At 40.6% G+C, this 23,006-nt stretch overlaps 1 protein-coding gene across 1 annotated transcript in view; it reads left to right on the top strand.

The window, feature by feature from the left end:
* Positions 1-1,057: 1,057 nt before the first annotated feature.
* The window catches only part of TENM4 (teneurin transmembrane protein 4), a 1,176,249-nt gene continuing 1,154,300 nt past the window's right edge, over positions 1,058-23,006 (top strand). The window contains exon 1 of the mRNA XM_051987214.1: positions 1,058-1,636. The gene's annotated coding sequence lies outside the window, so the exon portion shown is untranslated. The remainder of the gene's footprint in view (positions 1,637-23,006) is intronic.

Below are 23,006 nucleotides of genomic sequence, written 5' to 3'. Positions count from 1 at the left end.
TCTTATCCAATTCTGACATTAGGACTAAAGAATCATAAGTTTAGAATTGAAAGGAGCAATTTTTGGTCCCCTCACCTGAATACTTCAGAAGAGAGCTCTTTGTAGAACTTTCAGAGGTGGCTTAAGAGGAAATATAAGACACTTCACCATAGAGCTAGAAGACACCATCAAACCCAGTCTCCTAACTTTAATACTAACTGAAACTGATATGATAGTTTAAAGTTTGTAAAAATGTATATACATTTCCTTTGAGTTTTCTATCTATCCTGTGAAGTAGATACAGGCCTAGACACAATTTCTTATATAAGGGAACTCCCTTTGCAAAAACTCCTTTCACCTATGTAGATCAACAGCTCCAGGTTGAGATACTTGCCCATAGTCACCTTTCTGAAGTGTCAGAGGCAGGATTTGAACCCAAGACTTATGGAAGCCAAAGGCAGCTTTTTATCCTCTGCATCCTGAAACTGAGATTCAGAGAAAAGGAATGACTCGACAAAATTCAAGCTACTAGTTAGTGGCAGAGCCATGTCTAAATTTCAGGTCTCCTGACTTGCTCCTCCCACACCACGATGTTCCTTGTTGCACTAGTATTGGAGATCAAAACATAAGAGGAGGGGGAATCATAATATATTATTAATTTAACTTTAATTTAAAATTTGAATTTTTAAAAAAATGCTTCTGGGTTATTATTATTATTATTATTATCATGAGTCAGGGGCTGTTACCATGGTTTGCAGGAGATGCTGATGATCCCAGGAAGGCCACATGTCTTTGGGCATCTCACACAGTGCCCGCCCTGAGGATGAAATCAAAGTTCCCAGCTGTTAATTACATCTGGCAAAGATGCAGCAACAGCAATAGCAGCAGGCACTGAGTGTAAAACTGCCCCCCAAAATTTGTAAAGTGAGGAATAATCTCAGCTTCCTGTGTATGTGAGAGAGAGAGAGAGAGAAGAGAGAGAGAGAGAGAGAGAGAGAGAGAGAGAGAGAGAGAGAGAGAGAGAGAGAGAGAGAGAGAGAGAGAGAGAACGCGAGCTGCTAGTAGTGTTCCGCTCAGACATGGGAGATTAAAACCATCACCTGGGCTCCCGACAAACTCCCCCTCCGCCGCCTCAGTGGTGCAGACCCGTTTAGAATGCATGTGCCTTTCTCTTTCCAAAGCATTGTAGGATTGGCTCCCGCCTTCCATTCATGTAACCTGCGTGTGTGTGTGTGTTGCTAGCTCGCCCTCTCTGTGTATGTGTGTAAGAGAGAGATTGGGGGAGGGAGGGGAAGAAGAGAAGGGAAGCTATTAAAAATATATATATACCCCAACCCCAAGCCTCAGGATTGCAGCTGTTTAATGTGGGCCAGCAGTCCGACCAGGAACACTTCGCCTGGAGAAACCTGGACCGGCCTTTCGGGTGTGTGTCTGCGAGAGACAGGGGTTTTCTTCTATATCCTCGCGCCCCTCTTGTTATTGTGGAGCCTGCCTGAGAGGATGAGAGCCCGGACCTCCCCGTAGTTGCCCAGTTTGGGATCGTGGAGAGAAGGAGCCAGTACGTCTCGGAGAAGAGTGGCTTTATTTATATAGAAGAAAAACGCACAATTTAATTTTTCCTTCCCTTGCCTTTTGCCCTGGGGAGCCTGCAGACACGGTAAGCCGACCCGGCTATGGTATATTCGGAAAAGTGGCTTTTGTATCCTCGCGACTACGCTCGGTCTCCCCACCAAGCTCTCCCTTTTCCTGCGCTTCTACATCGGGGACGGACCCGGCGGGTGCCGGGCTCTCGGGCAGATCTTGAATATGGATCTGCCCACAGCCACCCCCCCACCCCCCATCCCCTCCCCACACCTTTTTATGCAGCAAGGCACTTAAGGAGAAGCGAGCCTCCTCGCTGGCGCCTGCAATCAGAGGCTCTCGGGCGGCGGGGCTACTGCCGCCGCCGCCGCCGCCACTATTGCTGCTTGGCGGCGGCGGCGGGAGCTGCTTCCCTAGCCGGCTGTGGAGGACTCTTTCCAGAGCCAGCGAGGGAGGTAGCCAGCTAGTCTGTCCTCGCCCAGCTCCGGCTCCTTGCACAGAGTTGGGCAGTGTTCGGAATGGGTTCTAGGCTCGCGGCGGAGGTGGCAGAGCTATGTGGTGATGCTTGGAGGATGGATCCACGAGGCGAACACAGAAGCCTGGGGTCCGGAGAAGCCGGGTTGCTTTGGGGGAAGAGTCAAGGCGAAGGGTGGGGGCTGGGGAGAACAAGCTATGCGCACGGTTCCCATGCCTTTTAGGGGCTCCCACCGGGAGTGGGGAACGGCTGAGGGGGAAAGGAGACGGCTTGTAAAGGAGTCCGGCCGGGTTCTCTTTCCCTGGAGCTCCGTGCCTCCTCCCGAAGCCCTGCGCCGGAGTCCGCGGCGCATTCCTGCCCTCCCGACCGCCGCCTGGGGACATAGCTCTCTCTCCCTCCTGGCCTCGGGAGAGAGCTAGTGAACTGCGGGTGGAGACGCAGCAGGGAGAGAGGCGAGAAATAGGCTCCCAGCAGTGCAGTCAGATCAATGATTACCAGCCTTCCTTCTTGTGATTTCTGTATTATCATGGAACAGCTTTGGAGGACGAAAGTGGGGAAAAGAGAAGGAGAGAGAAGCCGGGTGTGGGGGTGGGAGTCCCCAATTGCGTTCTCCTTCCAAACGAAACCCATCAGCTCTCGGCCCCATCCTTTCCTCTTACTCTGGCACCTAGCCTGTTTACATTGGGATGTGTATGTTGAAAGTCTAGGTCGAATTCTTGGGCTTTTTCTGGGGAGTCTCTGTTGAACTATAACCGCCCCCCCTTCAGTTTTAGAAAATGTGCTTTGGGTTGAAATGTGATAATCCTGTCTCAATTATTTTCTTGCCGCTTCAAAAATGCAGCCTAAATAAATTGGGAAACAGCGACTCAGAGTGCACTTGGCTAAGCCTGGAATGTTGGTTCTGGAGATGTACTCAGGGAGAAATCTGGAAGCACTTGAATGGGAATTCACGAAATTCAACTAGTGAGTGGTCCATTATGTGGTGGGCTTATCGTATTCCCCTCGGAGCCCCGCGTGCTTCCTTACTCTACCTCCCTCCCCCACTTTGGGTGATGTTAGAAAGTACTGGAAATTGAACTGCGTTGATATCCAACTTTGAAAATTGGCTTCTCTCTTAGGGCAAGACTTTAGGAGATTTCTTAAATGGCTTCATGCTGACATAGGTATCACGACTCGATACTTGGATGGATCTAAAACTATTTTCAGCAACCTCCTAAGTAAATAACTCCCAGAGTGGAAACCTCTATCAATATGCATTTATCCCTTAGTCCTGTGTAAAATCTGGGTGTTCACTGCACGTTTGAACAAATATTGAGGTCGACATATAGATGTTTTAAAAGGTAGAGGTGTAGGAAGTATTGGGGAGGGTGTGTGGGGAATGCACACACGGATGCTACACCCAAACTCTTACTTGCTGAATAGGTGGGAATTATTTAAATCTCATCTTGATCAACAGAAATAATCAACAGCCCCCCTTTTGAAATTCGACCCTGCCGGTTTTCTTCCCCCCCCTCCCCCACTTAACATAAATTAAAGAGAAATTCATAACCTTACCTTTTGTTACCGAATGAACACTCCAAGAAGGCAGGTTGTCCCTCCACTGGACTTGAACTCCTGAGAATGGGAATTTGAAGCTGACATTGCCTATAGACAACAGCCTTCTATGAACTGGGCCTAGCAGAGCTCTCAGATCACTTTCTAAAGATGGGGGGCAGGGAAGTTTGTGAACTGTGCTTGGAAGGGTAGAGAGAGAGGACAGTGTGTGTATTGAGGGAGGTGGAGGTCAAAGCTCCATGTCTTAAAGGGATCTTTAAGATCTCTGGAAATAGTATTCGTGGAAAGTGGGGAGTTTAGATTCTGCCATGGAAATCAAAGGAAACCAGAGAAACCAGAACATCCCACTCCCTCCCCAAAGCTTTACTTTCCTCCCTTACCTTTTCTTCAACTCAGATTTATTCTTTATGTTTTGAAATTACCCTCAATACTTGGCCACAAGCAGAGATAGCTACACTCCAAAAAAGCTGCTTTTCCATCCTTAATATATCACTCTGGTAAGTGGGTATGGCCATACATGCCGAAGTCTTCTGTTGACACAGCCAATTTCTACTGAGACTCCCCCCATAACTGATTTTCTTGACTAAAGGGGGAGGGGAAAGTGGATGGGCCTATGACTTGACCTCTCCTCTTCTCTTTTATAGAACCAAAATTTCTTTCAACATAATTTATTTCCCTAGTGCTTACTCATCCAACTGTCTCACCTTTGGCATCTCTGCCTGAAAACACTTTTATGGGCTTAGGTAGAAAAAAATCCCACTAGTGGGAGCATCTTTGTTTTGCGCCCCCTCCCTCAGTAGAGGAATAAGCCTCTCTATCTACATTGTATCTTGCAGAACTCTTCAGTCTTGATAACAGTAATCCTGAGCGTCCTGTCTCTCGCCCCCACCTCGCCCCTCCCAGCCTACACTAAATAGGTGCCATTGGTATTTTGGCAGGTTTGAACTGCCTGCAACTCCATCCCTCTCCCTGCTTTCCTTCTTAGATCCTAGATCCATCTTAATCTATTACATAGTGTAGGAAATCCTTGCTCACTCGGCCTGTTCAGGGCTATTAGGATTTCCTGCTGCTGCCATGATCCTTAACAATGCAAGTCCAAAGCCAGTACTTATGCATGAGAAATCATTAGGTGCACCAAGGCCATTGACCTTGCTTTAAGGCTCTCCTAAAAGGAGATCTTGGCTATTCCGTTGCTTCCACCCACCCACCCGACTGCCTAGCATCTCTGCTGCTGAGACACCGGCGATGTCTGCTCAAAGTCTATTTATCTGCGCTGGGGAGATTGGATTTGCTAGAAGAGGGGTAGGGAGAGAATTGGGCCTGGAGGAAGGGAGATGCGAGCATCTTGGGAGAGAAACTGTGACTTCCACGGAGGGTGGGGAACTCAACCTGCAACCTGTTTCTCTCAGAGCTCAGAGGGGTAGAGATGGGGGAGCCCCGGGGGAGGAGGCAAAAGAGTGTCGGCATGTTAGCAACTAAATCCTCTCTCTCTCTCTCATTCTCTCCCCCTCCCTCTCTTCTTTCCCTGCTTCCCTCCCTTCTTTTTCTTCTCCTCCCTCCCCCCCGCCCCCGCCCCTGTCTTTTTCGTTTTTTCCCCTCCTGGGGGCAGCCCTATCTGTCTCAGTATCTCGGCCTGCCGGCCAGCCGGCCGGCCTTGACTCCAATCTCCCGAGCCGCCCTATGTCTAGAGTTCCCCTCTCTCTTTGCAGCAGTCTGGTTGGGATCCGCTGTTTGCGTGCTTGATTTTTCACTACTCGGTCAGCAGTTGGCTTCCGTTTCGAGCTGGAGGTTGGGGGTGGTAGGAGCGAGAGTGGGGGGAAGGTGGGTGGAGCTTTGCATTAAAAAGCCGGGAACCCAAAGGGAAGAAACAGAATCTAGATTGATTTCGTGAGGTGAGCGTGGTCCCAGGACACTCCTCCCACCTTCCTGGGTCTGAGCTCTGCTCCACCTTCCCGAGATTTAACCCCTGGTAGAACCAACCACCTATCCTCCCCATCCCCCTCCAACTTTGTTCCCTTCTACTCTCAAGTAACTTAGGGGAGAGTATTATCGCAGATGGAAATGGGAACACTTTGCGTATTGTGTGTCTGTGTGGTTGTTTTGTTTTTTTTTCCTCCTTTTGGTGGTTGTGGGTGTAGTAAGAGAGGAAGAGGATGGAGGGTAGAAAAATGCAATATTGCCTTCTTTCCGGATACCTGGGAATAAAGAAAGAATTGATCAAGAGCTATCTTTTTTTTTTTTTTTCTGACGAAAGTGATGATGGAAGGGAAGTATCTGTCTCGCTATGTGGAGTTACCTGTTTGAGTTTATTCTCGGGTTTCCTGGAGTGAGAGAACAGACAGAAATGTGTAGTGATTGTCCCTGAATTTTTAAGGTAGGACAAAAATTAATGCTTTTTAAAAAAATCAATTATTAATTGAGAGAAATACTCATTTTGAATATTTACCTTGAAATGGACGTGAGCCATATCACTCTCTCTCATTTGTATGTGTCCAGGGAAGGATGGTCAGCGTTTAGATAGTTCGTACAATTGTATATGCCCATTCTTTAGCTATACAAAGTCTGTACCCCCTTTTTGCCATCGAGGATAGGTCAAGGCAAAGATAGGCAGAGAGGATTAAGAAGGACCATGAATTTCACTTTAAAAGATCTCAGTTCAAATCTAGCCGTGACAGTTGACTGGACAAGAAACCTCATGTTTCAGTATCTCAGTTTTCTTCTTCTGTATAATGGGGGAAATCTGTGTATTACCAACTTGACAGGGTTAGTGGGAGGAAAGCATTTTGTCAACTATAAACGGCAATATGAATACTAATGATAGCTAACATTTGTGTATTGTTTTAAGGTTAGCAGAACTCTGTATATATTATCTCAATTGACCTTCTTAAAAGTCCTTTGAGAAAATAGTCTGAAAAAAGTTAAATGATGCCTGAGTTCATTAAATTAGGCAAAATCTGAACTAGAGGTTTCCTGAAAGTCCAAGTCTAGTTCTATTCACCAAGTTCTCCTGCTATAAGATATATGTCCATATTCTAAGGACCCAGGCTTTCATCAGTGTGGATCCCCCCTTTTCTCTCACTTCAAGGAGAATTCAGATTACTTTCTCCTTCCTATCTTACTAGACAGTGTTCCTAAGATGCTGCAGCTACCAAACTCATCACCTGAGGGCCAAATATCTAATGAGCCTCTTGGCATTAAGGCAGGACCTCAGAAGATGGATGAAGGGAGTATTCCAGACCTAACCTGGATGTCTTTCCAAGATGTTAGAATCTATCACAATTTATAATCCACTAGTAAAACCTGTGAGATGACTTAATAGAGTGCTTACAGAATATGTAAATAAGTATGTGTACATATTCATACACATATGTGTATTATGGACAGCTACCTGATGTAGTTGATAGAATTCCAGGCCTCCAATTAGGAAGGCTTATCTTCCTGAGTTCAAATTTGGCTTCAGACACTTATTAGTTGTGTGATCCTGGGCAAGCCACTTAACCCTGTGTGCCTCAGTTCCTTGATCTGTAAAATGATCTGAAGAAGAATATGGCAAATCACTCTATTATCTCTGCCAAGAAAACCCCAGATGGTATCATGGACATGACTGAAAAGACTGAAAAACAAAATATGTGTGTATCTCTAAACCTGTAATGCAGGATGGCACAGTAGGAAGAGCACTGGCAATAGAATTGGACAAAGCTAGATTAAAACCTGCCGCTGATACTTTCAACTCTTATTATTGTGGTCAAGTCACTACGCTCAAGAGGTCTAAGTCTCTTCATCTGTAAAGTGAAACAGTTGAATCAGAAGTCCTCTGAGGTCCCTCTCCAAATCCATTGAGTTTATGAGCCCAAGAGTTGATCCAGGTAGGAAATCCCCAGTATGGAAAGCTCTTCCCTATACAAATCAGTAATCTACAATTGAATTGCTTTGGAGAGTTGCCTGAGGCATTAAAAAATTAAATGACTCCCCAGGGTCCCACAACTAACAGGAGTCAGAGGCTGATTTGAACTTTTTTTTTTTTTTTTCCCCCTTCAAGGTGTCAACCTACTATCCCATATTGCAGGTTATATATGGAAAAAAACATTATATCTTATTGTTGTCAAGTCATTTCAATTGTGTCTGACTACGTGATCCCATTTAGGTTTCCTTGGCAAAGATACCATAATGGTTTGCCATTTCTTTCTCCAGCTCATTTTATAGATGGGGAAACTGATGCAAACAGGGTGAAATGACTTGCCCTGGTGATATACCTAGTAAGAGTCTGAAGTTGGATTTGAAATCAGGTCTTCCTACCTGCCCTGGAGAACTCAATCCACTTCACAGTTATTGTATTAGCAATAAACTATTACCTTAATGACCTTTTGCTAAATTGGTGGAGATTGAAGTATTGTTTTGTTAGAGGTTTATAGCCCAAGGTATGGGATGTTCTATTTTTTTTTTTTTTTAATCTCCTTGGTTATCAGAAGGTGTATAGGCTTACTTGCAGCCTAGGAGAGAGCAATCCTAAGGGATATTTAGCTCCTTCTCCTTAGTCGCGATATTACAAGAGACAATCACCAAAGAACTCACTGTCTTGCCTTTCTGTTTAGCAACAGAGCTGGAATGGATGCTTAGAACTGTTAGAACGGGCTCTCTTTGCTCCTCTGCAGAGGGTTACTTCCATTTTGGCTAGATTTTCTGCTCTGTCTGTTTCTTTTTCCAGACAGTCACCTCCAGGCACTGGAGCATAGCTGTCACCTTATGTAAGCTGAGGTTCAGAGCCAGAGTTACACATTTTGTGGGTGAGATGATTGGGAACTTCAGGAGCAGTTAGCAGCTCAGGCCACAGCAAGATACAGGCCCACACAGTACTTTAAACATCCTCCAAGCAGTGAGAAAAAGAGATCAGATGAAAAACAGCCTTTTTCAAAGATCCCTCTTCCCCTTAAAAATGATGCTTCCTTAAGGTGACCTAGTGCCTTTCTCACCATTTCCTAAAGTTGGGAATGCAGTATTAGAAATCAGGGACATTAGATAGTCAAGGGATCTAAGAAATCAGCTATGCAGATGCTTTTTTTTTTTGGGAAACTGAGGCCTAGATAAAGAAGGAGATTTTTCCTGGATGAGATATTATTTAAGTAACCTAAAGCTTAAGTCTCATGAGGTGAACTTGAGCACATCTTACTAACTTGACCTTAGTTTCCCTCTCTTTGAAACGAAAGGGTTAGCAGAGGTGATCTCTGGGATTCTACCTGATTCTACTCTTTCACAATTCAAAGCTAGGGATTATTCATTTGGGGTGCATGATCTAATTTTTGTTTATTTTTTGTTCTTATTATTTTGATAACAATTTTAGTATTGCCAGCAAGTCAACAAAAATTTATTAACCATTTAACTATGTGTCAGTTACTGTGATAAGCATTGGGAATACAAATATATATACAGAAAGTTCCCATTCTCTAGGATATTATATCTTAAAGATGGGGGCAAATGTGAAGGGTGAGAGTTGAAGAGAAATCATATAAAAGGAAGAAAGACAGGAGTGGGGGGGGGAGGATGAAGATTCTCAATCAGGGCATCATAGAGAAAGACTTGGAGGAATGTTAACAGTACAGCTTGGAGACAATGAAGATATGTGGCCTGAACAACCTTCTTGAAATAGACATTCTGAAAGGAACTCATCATTCAGAGGGAATAGCCTTAGAAGTAGCCACTACTTCTAGATACGTGAAGTCCAAGGGTAGAGGAGCCTTCTCAGATTTCTGGAGAATTAGTCTCTGAGAACAATCAGGAATGAAACCTAGAGAGAAATGAAAAAATATAACTGACTTCCTTTGTAATCCTACAGGTTTCATTTTGCATTTAAAATTTTTAAATCATTCTGAGAAATGGTCCATAGACTTCACCAGATGGTCAAAGGGATGCTTTATCCCCAAAAGATGGACAGCCCCTGTTCTAAGTTCTTTCTTTCTCATTGCACTGTATCTTGTCTTTATAATTGGTTCCTTTTTGTACAGGTGTCTGTTTTGCTCACAAATAAGCCTTCTCCCCAGATAGCTTGGTAAACACCCTCTCCCTCCTGCTCCCATTTCTGCCATAAATCTCAAAGTGAAACAATAGAACAATAGGTTTGAAATCCTCATCCTTAGGGACTTGGGTCCAAAAGCCTACAAGGTGTAAATCAACGTCAATTCAGATTTAAAGACTGAATGTTACTTTCCCAGTTACATGGTCTATCAGTGGAGCTCATTGTAACTAAAAGCTCAAATACTTTGTCTCCACTGGGAACTGACAGATTGGCATATCTAGGCACTCTGACAGCCATACGTGCACCACTGGCCAGGAAACTGCAACTCATGGACCTCCTTCCAGTCAATAGTTTTCAGAAGGGAAGATTTCTAATGTAATGTTCTAAACCTGTATACATGCACAGATGTATATGTATGTGTGTATATGTATATATGTACACATTTTTATATTGTGTATATGGAGAGAGAAAGAGAGGGAGAGGGAAAGAGACAGAAATAGAAACCAAGAGAGAAAAAGAAGGAGGGAGAGAGGAAGAAATAGAAAAGGAGAAAGAACAAGAGAAAATGTATAAGGAGATAGATAAATAAATAATAGATATGTAATATATTTTATTTGAAAGACACCATTGGTATAGAAAGCAAGGTTTGGAATTAAGAAAAGCTGAGTTCAAGTCCTGTCTCTGACTCATACATTTTGACCCTAAATAAAAAACTTAACCTCTTAGTTTTGTAGGCAGCTCTATAAGATCATACATTACAGATGATTTGCCTTGTGATGGAAGGTGATACCAGACTGGCAGTTCCCTGAAATGATGAAATCACAAGTCTAGACTCCTTTTTCCTCATAGGATGTATTCGCGCTCTCTCTCTCTCTCTCTTTCTCTCTCTCTCTCTCTCTCTCTCTTTTTCTTCCTCTTCTTTCTTCTTTGTCTCTTTGTCTCTCCTCTCTCTCTTCTTTCTGCTCTTTTCTGTCTCTTTCTTCATCTCTGTGTGTCTTTGTCTCTGTTTCTCCTTTCTGTATGTGTGTACATACATGTATGTATACATGCATAAACCTACATGCATGTGTTAGTGTACATATACATACATGTATAAATATACATACAGATATATATTACATGTGGATCTATCTATATATGTAATACTTTAAGTTTGCAAAATACTTAAATCTTTTCTCATTTGATCTTTACAATGACCCAGGAAAGTCAGTGCTATTATTATTCCCTTTTTAAAAATGAGGGAACTGAGGTTGAAAATTAAGTTGCACGTAATTAGTCTGTATGTAATATGTATGTGTTCGTTTCATTTTTATTTTTCCAGTGACCCATGTTCTTTTCAAAGTAAAGCAAATTCTGTCCTTGACCTCATTGCTTTAGGCCAGGTTTCTTGTGAGAGATAATGACATGATTGTTTTCCTGTGCCCTTGTCAGACCACAACTGAAATATTTCATCTAGTTCTAGATACCACACCTGAGAAGGGCTATCAATGAGCTAGAACTTGTAGTGTAGTAGTGGGTAAGCAAGTTTGTGAGTGAACCAGAAATTTTTTTTTAGGACACATTGAGGAGATTGGATGGGTTTAATCTAGGGAAAATGGATTCAGGAAGCAGAAGGGAGGTGAAGTGGGGGGAGTCATGAGATCTGTCTTCGAATATTTGAATTGTTGCTATTTGGGAGAAGCATCAGCTTTGCTTATCCCCATAGGGATGAACTGGAACTGGGGCTTAGAAGTAACCAGGAGACAGATTGAAGCTTTATCTGATATAAGGGAATTCGAATCCTTAATGGATAATAGTAAAAGTGGAATAGGCCTCCTCAGGAAGTGGCAGGTTCCCTGCAGTGGGAGGTTTTTAAACCACCTGAAGGACCATTTATTGACACTTCAAGTCAGGGTTTGGGCTCTATGATCCTTAAGAGCCCTCCCAGATCTAAAAATCTGTGGTTCTACCTGTAACCTTCATTTGCTCATTCAGTTATTCACTTATGCAACAATGTTTATTAAGGACATACTGTGTATAAATCACTGTCCCAAGTACGGGAGGAAATGAAAAGCAAAAACAGCATCTCTTCTATTTTTTTAGTGGGGGAGAATAGACATAAACATAATATAAATAAACCTTGCTCACCTTTCTGAAGTACATTAAGCTTACCAAAGTGCTTTCCTTATGACAACTGTGATTGTCATAACTATGAACGATTTCGTTTCTATTTTTTAGAGGAGAAAGATGAGACTCAGAGAGTTTGGTCACATAATAGAATAAACATTGGAGTAAAGACTCATATGTGTAAGAGAATGAGTCAGAAGAGAAAAGGCTAGTTTTTACCTGTGGAGAACAGGGAAGGCTTCGAAGAGGAGATGGCATTTGAGCTGTCCCAGGTGGGTTGATTAGAGACTGTTAACAGATAGAGATGGTGAGGACTTGTTTGATGGGCCATTCTGGCTACAGATTCAACCGTACAGGTTACTTTCACAATGATCCCAGAGCATCAGAATCTCAGGATCACCTTGCTTTGGTGTCATTAATTGCCACTAAGCTAGGTCCTAAAGCTCCCTCTTAGAATCAGCCTTTTCATTCCATCATAAGTTAGTGGAGGGAGGCAGTGTGGTCCAGTGACAGGAGAGGAAAACCTGGAGCTAAAGTCTTCTTTCAAGTGCCTTCTTAGCTGTGTAACATCATCATTTATTGATATTTTAAGTCAGGGCTTTGGCTCAGCTCTAAAAGTCTGTGGTTCTACTTGTAATCTCTAAAATGGAGGTGATAAGCTTAACTCTAACTACCTCATGGTTATTTGGTAAACATTAACACCAAAATTATTCATTGGAATTCTTAGAACTGCTTTCTGTTGGGCTGTAGATGGGTAGGGCCTTGCAATAAGAGTGATAAAAAAATCCAACAGGAACTATCGAATACTTCAATAGTTTGATAAAATTGCTCTCTATATCTTGTATATTTCTTTATCTTCCTCCCTTGCTCATCTCCATCCTTGCCAGTAGAAGTACTGTGTTTGTCAAAAAATCTGCCAGCTCATACAGACACACCTCAACAAGAATCCTATGTCTGTTGTACAGACTTTCTTCCATCAGTTTACATTTATTAAGTGCCTATTCTGTGCCAGGTATTGTATTGACAATAAAAATTCAGTTAAAAACCTGTGGCTAAGGATTTTTATGCCAGACTCCTAGACCCTCATTGTTGAGGTCTTCTTTTAAAAGTTGGAGAAATTGGACTCCATGGCCCATCATCCCATAGTTTAATTGAGTCAGAGGGAAAACTTTCTTCAGATGTATTTATTTATTTGTCATCCTGTTCCAAGTGTTTGGTATAATTGCTAGCAAACTAGCCTCACTGGGGACTATCTATGGAATGGGCTCTGATCTCAATACTTATCATAGCCCCTTCTTAATAAAGACTAAATAAATTATTTATATGTCACCTGAGAATGAAATAGGAACTCTTTTTTTTTGGGGGGGGGTACACTTGTAGTTTACAAAATGTTTTCTATACAATAACTCTGGAAGGTTAAGCAGCAAATGATTGAGAGGACCTGAGTTCAAATCCAATCTTAGATACTTTTTTAAAAATTTTGTGACCTGGGCAAGTCTCTTAATCTTTTTGCCTTGGTTTCCTTATCTGTAGAATGAGATTATTATCTCATTCTACAGATAAGGAAACCAAGGCAATCTACCTTCCAGAGTTGATGGGAGTATCAAATGAGAAAAAAAAAAAAAGAAAACATTTAGCATAGTGCCTGGTACATAGTAAATGCTATGATGATGATAATGATGGCAGCTAAGTGGTGGGATGGTGGATAGTGTTAGACCTGGTGAGAGGAAGATCTATGTTGGATTTCTGTTTCAGATACTTAGCTTTGGGACCCCTGAGCAAGTTAATTAAGATCTTTCAGCCTCAGTTTCTTCATCTGTAAAATGGGAATAATAATAGTACCTAGAGATGTTGTGAAGATCAGAGATATGTAAAACACATTAAACTCTATATAAATGCTAATTGTTTTATTATTACTAATAATAATATTAATATTTTACTAATATATAATAGCTAACATTTATAAATACTTTAAGGTTTGCAAAGTCATGACTTCTTTTGGGATTCCAGATCTCCGTTAAAATCTTATTATTTACAAAAAGTTACAAAAAGCTTTTTCTATATCCTTTAACTCTAGTGCTTTTCCCTCTGTTAATTATCTCTAATTTTTCCTATCTATAACTTGTTTATAATAGGTTTTTTCAAATTACCTTCTTCTTAGATTGTGAGCACCTTGAGAATAGAAACTCTCACATTTAATTTTTTTTTTTTGATGTCCCAATTGCTTAGCACATTATATGTCACATGACAGGTAAATGTTTCTTGATTGACAACTATATCATTTTATCACAATAGCCCAAAGAGATAAATGAGATTTTTATCTCAATTTTATAAAGATGGGAAAACTGAATCAGACAGTCATTTGACCGGGACCATGCAAAGCTATTAAATGTTAGCGGTTGGACTTGAACTCAGCTCCTTCTGATTCCAGGTCCAGCTCATTGTCTTCTGTGTCACTTATTGAAGCATCTCCTGCAATGCTCAGCTGAAATACCATGTTCTATGCAGAACCTTTTCTGAACCCGCTCAGCTGCTAGTGCTTTCCTCTACCCACAGTACCTTGTAAATATTTGTTTTGTATAGACTTACACATGTACATGTTGTCTCTCTGGACAGATTCTAAATTCTTTGAGGTCAGAGATTATTTCATTTTTGTTTGTGCACTCTACCGCAGTGCCTGGCACATAACAGGCACATAGCCGGAAGGGACCTTAGAAGTTATTCAGTACAACCCCTAATTTTATAGATGAGGAAATTGAATCTAAGAGAATTTAAATGATCTACCCAAAGTTCAAGGAAGGCGGGAAGGGGGAAAGAAAGAGAAATAAATGGAGAAAGAGAAAAGGAGGGGAAGGAAGGAAGCAAGGAAGTGAAGAGAAGAGAGGAAAGGAGAGAAATGAAGGGGAGAAAATGGGGAGATAAAAAAGGTAGAAAGGAAGGAAAAGAAAAAAGAATAGAAGGAAGGAAGGAAGGAAAGGAAGGAAGAAAGAAATGGAAAGAAAAATGAAGAAGGGAGGAAAAGGGAGAAAGAAAGGAAGAGAAGAAATGAAGATATTTTAAAAGGTAGGGAAAGAAGGGAGGGAGAGAAGTGAGAGAAATGGAGAAACAGGAAGGGAGGAAATGGAGAGATAAAAAGGTAGAAAAGAAGGAAGGTAGGAAGGAAGAAAAAGAATTTAAGAAAGAAAAAAGGAGGAAGGGAAGAAGAAAGAAAAAGAAATAGAGGGAGGAGAAGGAATAAAAGAAAAGAGAAAGGAGGAAGAAAAAGAAATAAAGGAAGAGAGGAAGGAAAGAAATAGATAAACAGAGTGGGGAAGGAAGGAGAAAAAATAATGAAAGAAAAAAGGGAGGAGGAAAGAAAAAAACAGAGAGAAAGGAAAGGACAGATAATGGTGACAGTACTTTCCCTTACTCTAATATTTGAATTTAGTGGGTAGAAGAGATACCGACTGTTGTATCTTCAGCTGCCAAAGAAAAAAGTGTATCTGATAGGTTTGGATAATGAAAATCCAGCAATGTCCTTAACAAAACAAATAAACCTTTTAATCATGTTTTTGTGGGTGAGGAGTAGGAAGGGGAGAAAACTTATAGTTTCATGAGGAATGACTACTGAGGGAAAGTCGGTCTACATATCAGTTAATCATAGAGCATGTGCCAAGCACTGTGTTCTAGGATACAAATACAAAAATGAAATCTGTGTCTAATTGTTCTACAGTTGCATGGGACACTGACAAGCTGAGTGACCTGCCCAGGATTCCACAGCCAGCATATACAAGAAGAGGCATTTGAACTTCCCTATATCATACTACTTCTGTTGTATTCTTTTTTCAAAATAAAAATCTTTTGAGAGAATATGTGTTGATTTTTAAATCCAGGAATGACTCCTGGGAAAGTTGAAAATCAAAAGATTTCAATTAATAATTGAATCACTCTGAGCAAGTAACTTCCCAACTCTTTGCTTCTGTTTCCCCATATATAAAAATTAAAAGATTGGGCTCAATGCTCGCTAAAGTCACTTCCAGATGACACATTCTCTGTGCCATCAGTAAAAGACCTAAGGTCCCTTCCTAGTCAAACACGAGGCAGCGTGATGTAGAAAATAGATCTGAGGTGAGGAAAACCTGACCTTCAATACTGCCTCTGTATGATCCTAGGTAAGTCAGTTAATTTGTTTGAGCCTCAGTTTCCTCATCTGTAAAATGAGGGGGTTCAATTAGAAGGTGTCTAGAATTCCTTCCCGAGCTAAATCTAAGACCTGCTTATATCACATGCAAGTAGCCTATATCTGGCAGTCCTTTCTGGGTCTGATGCTCTGTGCTGACAGTTTTTCTTTTAAGATGTATTCTAGCTCTAGAGGTTTATATTCTGTTTTTCTTTTTTGAATTCTTAGGAGAGAGTTCCTCTGGTTTTCAGAGAGTTAATAGTTGCAAAGTGAGTTTATTCATTCTTTCTCATGTCTAAAATAGTTTTTCCCTCTCCCTTTGATGTGAGTTTCTCCACACTTTTTAGTGGGGCATCTCTTTTTCCTTCCTCATCCGTGGGAGGTGCTGGGGAAAATGTGAGATCCTGGCCCTGCCTGGACTTCTCAGTCCATCTTCCTGTGAGCCCCAGCTCTGAGTCACCCTCATGCTGCACTCTACTGCTCCTTCCAGGGAAAACACTTGCCTTTCACCTGCTAATATTCCCCTATACTGGGTGAAAAAGGGGAAAAGTGTTATGGGTCACATTCTAAGAAATGAGGAGAAAGTTTACAAGTCAGATCTGTACTGTATTTTGCCATCCTTAGGCTGGCCTCAGCTGAATTAATCTTATGGTTTTCCTTAATTTAACTAGCAGAGCTTTTGCTAGACCCACAGAATCCCTGAAACCAGCTGTTACCCAAAAGTTTTCTGCTTCCTGATTTTGATGTGTTAGACCCTAATTCTGTCACTTTCTCTGGCAAGTTCTCCCACCTAACTCCTTAGTTTAACCTCCCCTTAGTCTGAGTCTGATGACTTATTTTGCATCTCTCTCTCTCTCTCTCTCTCTCTCTCTCTCTCTCTCTCTCTCTCTCTCTCTCTTTATATATATATATCTTCCAACTCTCCTCCTATAAAAACTGCTTGGAGCAGTTTGGCACTAACGGACCTAGCTCTGATAATAACTACCCACAAGACCTTGGTCAGTTTAACCTTTCTGAATCTCAGTGAACTCATCTATAAAATGGGGATTATAATAGTCCTTACTTTATAGGGTTGTTATAAAAAAAATAAAATAGAACATGTAAAGTTTCCTGTGAATTTGAAAGCACTGTATAAATGTTAACTCTTTGATAGTGAAGGTATTGGATTAGACACATTCAAGGTCCCTTCAACTTCCTTTATGAGTACAAATTGTTTCATTATGGTGTTTGTAACCTTAGGACTTAGGGTTGTGCCTGGCATAGAGTAGGCACTTAATAAATGTTCATTAATTGAATTATAGTCTTCTTCATCTGGCCCTAGGCTTTGCTGTTGACATTTTCCCTTCTCGGTTTCAAGGACATTATTCCCTAATGATTCCATTTCTATACTGCTTTGCAGTTGACCAAGAATTTTTTTCATGATTGTCTTTTAAAGTTAAAAGTAAAATAGTCTTCATGCCATTTTACAGATGAAGAGATTAAGGATTCCAGAAGTTGAGTTGAAGGGATAAAGCTGGGCCTCAAATGGATATTCCTTAGTTCTCTTCTGTTTCCCTTTATCATACTGCATCATTCATTACTCCCACTGTGGATGCTACATGGAATGACACTCAGATCTTTGATCTTTAGGTGGGTTGTTTCCTTAGAAAATAGTGTTCTGTACTTGCTTAGTCCTAATGTATCTCTCCCTCCTGAAGCCAAGAGAATTTGAGGAAGGTCCCTGGCCTGTTGGGCAGACCTCATATAGTAAATTTATGGGAGGACATAAATTAAGAGTCTTGCAGGATAGGCAGGGATGGGTGAGTTGCTGTATATGTCATGGAGGAAACACCTACATCAATGAGATCACAAATATACTTTGGCTCAACTGGACTGCTCATCTTACCAAGCAAGTCCTGTGCATTAAGAAACAGAGCATTTCATATTACACCTATGTTTATTCTTACTTGTATATTTATTGTGCTCAACTTTGGGAATGACATTTTAGGAATAATCAACTGTATAGGGTGTGTCAAGTATTTTCACACACCCTTCCATACCTATTACCATTGATCTTCCCTTTTCCCTATCACTTACTTCCCCTCAGGAAAAGAATCAAGACACACCCAGAAACATCAATGAGTTGTAAATGACTTTGCTATTCTCAGCAGTTCAATGATGAAAAATTGTATCCATATCCAAAGAAGAAACTGGTTGTCTGAATAGATGGAAGCATTCTCTCTGTGTGTGTCTGTCTCTCTGTCTGTCTCTATCTCTGTCTTTTAAACTTTATTTTTCTTGAGGATTTTTAAAATTAGAGTGAAAGATCTATGTTTTTTTTCACAACATCACATTTATGGAAATATTTTGCATAATTTCATATGTGGCTTCTTAATAAGTGGTTGGGGTAGAGATAAAGGATAGAATCTGGAACTCAAAAGTTTTAAAAATACATATTTTAAAAATTGTTTTAAATGCAACTGGGGAAAATATTAAATAAATAAATTTAAAAGAAAAAAATTTAAAGATTTTTAAAAGAAACAAACATTATGAGAAAGTCATTAATAAATCATTATAGGAGTTATAGCTGGAATAGCCCAGGGATTGGAGACCACACCAGAGATAGATCAGTTAAGGAACTGGGAGTATTTAACCTGGAGAGAAAAGACCTTAGTAGGGGGTATGACCTCTGTCTTCAAGTATTTGAAAGACTAATATGGAAAATGGATTAGATTTGTTCCGCTTGGCCCCAGAAGGAAAAACTAGATAGAATAAATGGAAGTTATCCAAGAGCAGTCAGTCAGTTAAATAACATTTATTAAGCCCCTACTGTGTGTCAAAGAAAAAAAGGTAGAGAAAAAGTCCTTATCCTCAAGATACTTACAACCTAAGGAAAGTAGAAGCAGTATGGCCTAATGAGTAGAGAGCATTGGGCTTGGAGTCATTAAGTGCTGGGTTTGAATTCTCCCTCTAATATTTACAAGCAGCTGTGTAACCATGGGAAATTGATTTATTTCCTCTGTTTCTTCATCTGTAAAATGATGATAATAATACTTTTTGTGACTTCAAAAATTTGAACTGTTGGCAAGTTCAAATGAGACCATGTTTTGAAAAGTACTTGGGGGGATATTAAAGCACTAGTTGAATGTCCTTTTATTATTATTTGTAATTGTACAAAGCATCCAAAAATGGAGTGGACTGCTTTGGTAGGCAGTGTTTCCTTTCTGAAGTCCCTTGCTTCTGTGATTCCATTTTTAGGCCTCTGTCCTTCTAATCAGTAAGCTTCTCTAAGCCAGAGGCCATGCTGTATTATTCTCAGAGTTCCTTCAGCCCAGTGCACTACTCAAGAGTAGCAACTTAATAGATGTTTGTTGAATGAATGAGGGAACCTTCTTCAAGGAACGGAGACAAGATGCATTTTTAATTAGTGGTGTCCTTTTCATACAAACAATTAATATGCATAAGTGCTTTCAAACCATTTGTTCTCTTAGGATGGTTAAACATGTCCCCTCCTGTCTTGTTTATGTTATTAATTTGCTTAGCAAACAGTTTCCCTAGAGCAAGAGTGAAGGTAAACTCCAGCCCAGCCCAGGTCAGATGAGCAAACATTCTGAATTAGGTGGATCTAAATTAATGAGAGTTTACTGTGACAGGAAATGTTTCCAGTTCAAGGTTGGATGGAGAAAACCACTTTTTAACAAAACCTTTGCTGGCCTGATAGAGCGTTAGTTGTTTTAACATTTTATTAACGTACAATTATTCGGCAAGCTTTTCAGCATCAAAGCCTTTTACAAACATTAATTAGCTGATCCTCACATCACCCCCATATGGCAGCTAAGTATCATTAACCCTATATTTGAGAAAACAAACAGACACAGAGAAATGGGGAGGGGGGAGAGAGAGAAGGGTTGAAAGCTAGCCCAGAAGAAAGATCAGATCAGAATCTGGCATCCATATTGGGGCCCCTACTTTAACTTATGGTGTATGGAACTTGGTTTACACTCATCTTGTAAAGATGCTAAATTAAGATCAATCTTCCTGATGCATAGCCCATCACTTGCAGGAAAAGCCTTTCCATCTTCATGTGTTGGAGAGGTGGTGTGGTATGAGAGAGGACTTGGAGTTGAATCTTCATTCTGCCAATCAATTACTCTGACTCTGGACAAGTCTCCTAACTTTGAACTAAAGTTTTCTTCAAAAAGATTGGACTGGCTGATCTTTAAGCACCTTAAAAGTCATATTTCTATGAAATACTACTTATCCTTTTTTAAAATAGTATTTTATTTTTCCAAATATATACAAAGATAGTTTTCAACATTCATCTCTGCAAATTTGAATATTAGTCATTCTTTCAAGCCTTATTTTAAGAACAGCTCCCTACTCCAGGAAGACTTCCCTTGCCCATCCCTACCTTAACCCCCCTATTCAGTAATGATTTTCCTTTTATCTTACATAATACTTTCTCTTAAACATTTTATCATGATAATTATCTGTGTAATCACACATCTCATACTAGATGGTACACTACCTGAGAGCAAGGCTCTTGCCTTATTTATTGCAAGAAGTAATACAATGCAGTGGAAAGAACATTGCATTTGGAGTGACTGGACCTGGATTGGATTCAGAGCATTTAAGTGACATGGTGAATAGAGTGTTGACTCTGGAGGAAGGCGGACCTGAGTTCAAATCTAGTCTTAGACAGTTAAGGCCCCTACTAAACTGTGCTTCTAACACATTGCCTGGCACATAATAGGTGTTTTATAAATACTTATTCTACTTTTTTTCCCTCGGGAAATTATTATTATGAGTCCAGAGTGTCTATGGCAGCCACACCCCCACCAAAAAAAAAATGCAGTGTTATCTTAGATTAATAGAAATATAGCATCAGGAACCAGAGATGTGGTAATCCTGCTTCTGCCCTGATCAGAACATAGAATATCATATTCAGTCCTGGGGGCTAATTCTGAGGAAGGACATTGACAAGCTGCAACAGGCTAAGAGGTGAGTGACAGGATTTAGAAGCACATCACATGGAAGTCAGCTGAAGGAGCTTGTTTAATCTGGGAAACAGGAGTCTGAGGGCTGGGGGCATAGGATCATTGGTATGTCAGATAGAAAGGGTGTTACAAATCCTCTTGCCCAATTCTTTTATTCTAAAGCAGGGGAAACTACAGGTCAGAGAGGAGGTCAATGCGATTCTTTCATTATACAGGTCAGTACTATTGAGTGGAAGAACCTCCATTCCAATTCAAGTCTTCTGACTTCTAAATCTCTCCTGTTGGCCACTGTTTCAGAAACTTTCTTCAGATATCTGAAGAATTTTCACAGGAAAGAGTAGTTTGAATTTTTCCTGCTTTATCCCAGAAAGTAGAATTAGGACAGATGGACAGAAGCTCCAGTGAGATGGTTCTGTCTCAGCAGTGGATAGATTTTCTCCCAAGATATTTGGATTTCTTAACATTAGTTTTAAGTAGAAACTCTATGAGTACTTACTGGGGTTGTGAGAGATCTAAGAAATTGAACTAGATGGACTTTGAAATCCCTGCCAACTCAGAGACTGTATGATTTATATATATTGAACCAAAGATCGGGACACTAGGCTTGACAAAACCTTGTTAAAAGCCTTTCTTTTCTTGCAAATTAGAATGTACCTGTCAGCATCCTGAATGATTGTTTGTCTGCCACTGTGGAAGGTACCATTCCCAAATCAACACTTTAGATCATCTCTAGGGTCCTTTCCAGAAGCACCAAGATATAACAGAAATAAAATTTGTTTTGGAAGCAAAAAGACCTTATTTCAAAACTACTTCTGACACTTATGAGCTAGGTGACTATGGCAAAGTCATATGGCTCTCTGAGCTTGGATTTCTTCATCTACATAATCTAAATAATGATATTTGCATTATCGAGTCGTGTGTGACTCTTCAGGACTCCAATTGGGGTTTCCTTAGCAAGTTACTGAAGTGGTTTGCCATTTTCTTTTCCGTCTCATTTTACAGATAAGGAAACTGAGGCAAAAAAGGTAAAGTGACTTGCCCAGAGTCACACAACTGGTAAATGTCCTGAGGTTAGATCTGAACTCAGGAAAAGGAATCTTCCTGACTCCAGACTAGGAACTCTATCCCTTATGCTACCTAGCTGCTATGAGGAGGAAATGAGATAATGTATATTGAGTGCTCTGAAAGTTTTAAAATGTTTTACAATATAATGATGCTGTAGAATAAAAATGTTATCTGACAAAATTGCAATTCTGACATTATATGTTCTTAGTTTCCTTATGGCTCCGACATTTTGTGTTCTGTGTTCCAGTATTCTGTATTCTAAGGTTTCCTTCATTTCTTCTTTTCTAAGGTTTCTTCCAGATCTAACATTTCATGGCCGCCTCTCCCACCCACCCACCAAACTCCTTCAGAGAGCCCCAGGCATAGTGCTTAGGGGAGAGTAAAAGCCCTCATGTGCTAATCCGTTTACATTTGTTTGACCCATTTTTCTTCACTTTGTAGCCCTGTGTACATGCCTGGGACTATAGCAACATTAAACATTCATACTGTGTCATTCAGTCCAGCCTTCTCATAAGGTGGGAAAGATTCCCATGGTAGTAAATGTAACATTTGATCTTAGCCAGTTGTCCTGCAAAATATGCCTTGAACTGTCAGCTGTTTTCAGACATCAATGCCAGTGACTGTCAATTGATGCCCCCAGGGAATTGGGTTGTGATACACCTGTATCTCTATTTTTTGCATGATTTTACCTCTTTTGCATGATTAATGTTTGGTACAGAAAGCTGCCTTTTTTATTTGGTTTTTACCCTGAAATTACCTAGAATCCGACCTCTCCAGATGCCCTTTGAACCTTAGCCCTTCCTCCCATAATGAGAAATCCTGTAATAACTCACAGTGACATTGCACATTACAGTTTACAAAAGGCTTTTTTCATTTCCTCACAGACACAGGGAGATATCAGCCAATCAATCAGTAAGGGTTTATTAAGCATCTCCCATGTGCCTCAAACGGATACAAATAACCCAGTTCCTGTCCTCAAATGAGTTTTCATTCTATATTAAAAAACAACATATATACATAGCATATAAATATATACAAAAGAGACAAATAATACAAAAAATTCCATTTATAAATAAAGTAATAAGAAGTGACATTTACATA

The sequence above is a fragment of the Antechinus flavipes genome, chromosome 3 (genome assembly GCF_016432865.1).
Source record: "Antechinus flavipes isolate AdamAnt ecotype Samford, QLD, Australia chromosome 3, AdamAnt_v2, whole genome shotgun sequence".
Lineage (NCBI taxonomy): Eukaryota > Metazoa > Chordata > Mammalia > Dasyuromorphia > Dasyuridae > Antechinus > Antechinus flavipes.
The sequence above is the reverse complement of the archived record's forward strand: the minus strand, read 5'-3'. Positions and strand labels throughout refer to the sequence as shown.